The sequence below is a fragment of the Octodon degus genome, unplaced genomic scaffold (genome assembly GCF_000260255.1).
Source record: "Octodon degus isolate 3935 unplaced genomic scaffold, OctDeg1.0 scaffold00072, whole genome shotgun sequence".
Classification (NCBI taxonomy): Eukaryota; Metazoa; Chordata; class Mammalia; order Rodentia; family Octodontidae; genus Octodon; species Octodon degus.
Window position 1 is genome coordinate 5,533,580 of NW_004524648.1, and position 3,324 is coordinate 5,536,903.

Sequence of the window (3,324 nt, forward strand, 5' to 3'; positions counted from 1 at the left end):
AGAGTTGTAGCTTTTTGGTCTGAGAAGGTCAGTGAAATGCCCTCAGGATTTATCCTGAGATCTTGTACCTCAGATTGTAGAACCTTTGTCAGTGTGTCTTTTTTTTTTTTTTTTTTTTAATAGATTGAAGCCAGGCCTTTCTCTGAGCTATATCCCTGGCCCCTTCTTTTTCTCCCAAACAGGGCCTTGCTAAATTACCCCCAAAACTTATAATCCTCCTGCTTCATCCTCAAGAATGCTAGTATTACAGGTATGTGTCACACTTCTAAAGGAACCAAACAAACCTAGCTCGCCCTCGGTAATTCATTGTCTCCTCTGAACCCATCTTTTAAGGGGGTGGATAGGTGAGGAGGTGATTTCTTACCTCTGGGACTTTGCTTTTTGCACTGTAGTCTGTGAGGAGCTCCAGTAGGGCAAGCGTGGCTTCTTTGTCAACTCAGTCAGTCATGTCTTGTGAGCATCTACCAGTGTGGGCACTATTCCACGTGCTGGGGACACAAGTCCCGAAGAAATCCAAGCCCCTGTGACAGGACTTCAACTAAAGGGAGACAGACAACAAAGAAACAAGAAAGCTGGGTGGGTAACTCCGTGGTACAGGGTTTGCCTAGCATAGAGGAGGCCCTGGGTTCAATTCCTAGTACTGAAAAAGAAACAAGTTCTAAGAATTCAAATGGTGATAAATACTGTGGAAAAAGCCAAGATGGGCAAGAGGTTAGGGAATGCCAGGAGATGAGGGAGGGTGTCTGTTATATATCAGAATCAGGTGACTTTTTAGCAGACCTGAGGAAAGTGAGGGAGCCAGCCAGGTAGCCATCAGTGTGGGAGAAGAGCATTCTGGGTAGGAGGGGCAGGTACAGAGACTGCAAGTTAGCAGACTGCTGAAGGTGGAGGAGGCAGGTGCCTGGTGGCACAGGTGATCGTGTGCTAGCATAACGATACCAGACAGATTAGTGGTAAGAGGGCTGAGGAAGTAGACGTGACCTTTTACTACAAGATTCCAGAACATGTGGGCAGAACAGTCCCCAGAGCCCTTGTCTGGTTTTCTCTGCAAAACTCAAGCAGGTTTTCAATAGGGATGGCCTAGACCTGATATCAGCCCAGAGAATAAGATCTCACCTCTCAGGATCCCTAAGAAGACTTTTTCTGGGTTCCTTGAGATTTGGGCAGTATAAAAGATCACGGATGACTTTCCTCACAGTAGCCCACCCTGTGTCCTTCAGGATTGTAGTGGATTGTTAACTGGTGGTCAGTTTGTTACACCTAGCTGAACTGAACTAGCATGGTGCTGGGTGTGGGAGGCCCACCTGGGTATTGTTGTCAGCAGCCTAAGAATGGAGAAGCTGTTAGAAGCTGCTAGTTCTCTTGGGCTATTCTGCTAGAGGACCTCGTTTTGCTGGCTTTCCTGGTGAACTTGGCTGTTCCTGTCAGAGGAGGCTCAGGACCTTTGTTGTCAGTGATACTGGCTACAGTTCACTTTGGGGGAGCTGTGGTCCTCGCCTCGAGCATTGGTCCTGGCTCCAGAGAAGATGGTGCACTGCTCAGCCTTCTGGAGAAGCTTGTCATGTTGGCTTTCCTGGCGGGAACTCGGCCTTGCTCATCACTGGAGGAGCCTGGGGCCTCGCTGTTGCTGAGGATGGCTGTGGTATCTCTGTGAGGAGCTCTGTGCTTACCTTGAGCATTGCTTCCTGGCTCCAGGTCAGATCCCTCAGCCTGCTAGCACAGATCCTTCATCCCACTGGCATAGACCTCCTAGCTTCCACTATTGACCTTTGGGCCTTTCCAGCACAGATCCATGAGGCAGGCCTGCATGAGACATTGTCCTGGGCTCTAGGCCTCCAACTGGACTTGTAAGAGGCATTGTGATAGCCTCCAGATCTCCAACTGGACTCACACTGTATATAAGGATCCAGACCCTCAGCTAGATTCTTTGGTCTTTAATGTGTGGACATATTTCCTGCAATCTTGTATTTCATTCTTTGGGTGATTCATTATAAAATAATCTTATATAATATGTCCTGTATTCTATTATTCCCCTTGCCAAAATCCCCAGCCCCAACAAGGGTGTACTTTAATCTTTTTTTCCTCTTTTACTCAGCCCAAGTTCACCCTGCAGAGCCAGCTTCTCCCTTACTCTTCCCTCTTAATTTTTCAAATAAACTTTGTCACCATTTTTTACTCATTTTGTTCAATTATTTGAGACAAAAAGAATCCAACCCCAGAAAGAGACACGAACACCACAAAACTTGGTAACATTTATTCGGTGAGTCATTTTTTAAAAGGTGCTACCCAGTCTGGCGTAGTGGCACATGGCTGTAATCCCAGCACTTGGGAGGCTGAGTCAGGAAGATCATTGAGACACCAGCCTGAGCTGCGTAGTGATACCCTGTCCCAGTCCCAGGGGAGCCAGCCTTAGGCCTACTCCAGCCCAGGCATCCTCAGTCATGGGTTCTTCCAACTCTGCCTGAGTGTCTGACCTTACTTCCACATCTGTGGAATGAGCTCATTAATGGTAGCTAACCTCTGGGATTATTGTACTAATCCCAGCCCTCAGGAGGCTGAGGCAGAAGGATCGCCTTGACTTCGAGGTTGGCCTGGGAACATAGTGAGTTCAAGGCCAGGCTGAACTACACAGTGAGGGCCCATTTCAAAACAAACAAATATTAATGTATGGAAAGGATTTAAAAATTTTGTGCACAGCATATAGTGTTTGTTACCTGGAAGTTAGGTCCTTTGACACGTCATCGCCTGGTCCTTTGTGCTTTTGTGAAAGAGTTCAGTTTAGATAAACAGGCTGTGGTCAGAACATGTAGGTAGGTAGGCAGGTAGGCAGGTAGGTAGGTAGGTAGGTAGGGTTTAGTATAAATCAGCTGTAGAGAGATTTATGCTTTCACTAAGGAAGGCAGGCACTTCAGGTATTTTTTATGCACAAGAGAGTTAAAATGGTAAAATGTCTTCCTTGTTCTTTTCAGATGGTCAGTGTTTCTTCTGGGGTCTTAATCTTGTAAGAAACTTATTTAAAAAAAAATGCTGGTCATATCTGTGATCTCACTACTTGGGAAGCTAAGGCAGGATGATAACCATGAATCCGAGGCCAGCTTGGGCTGCACAGCGAGTTCACAGACAGTTTAAATTACATAGTGAGACCAGGTCTCAAAACAACAAAATAAATAAGTACATTTAAAGGGGGTGGGGGCCACTCCGCCCTACCTGCCCCACCCCTCCCACCGAGTAGGAATTTCTGCCGACTTCCGGGAACCCCCAGACCCAGTCCTAGCCCAGGTCCAGAACACCCAGACCCAGTCCTAGCCCAGGTCCGCAGCAGGA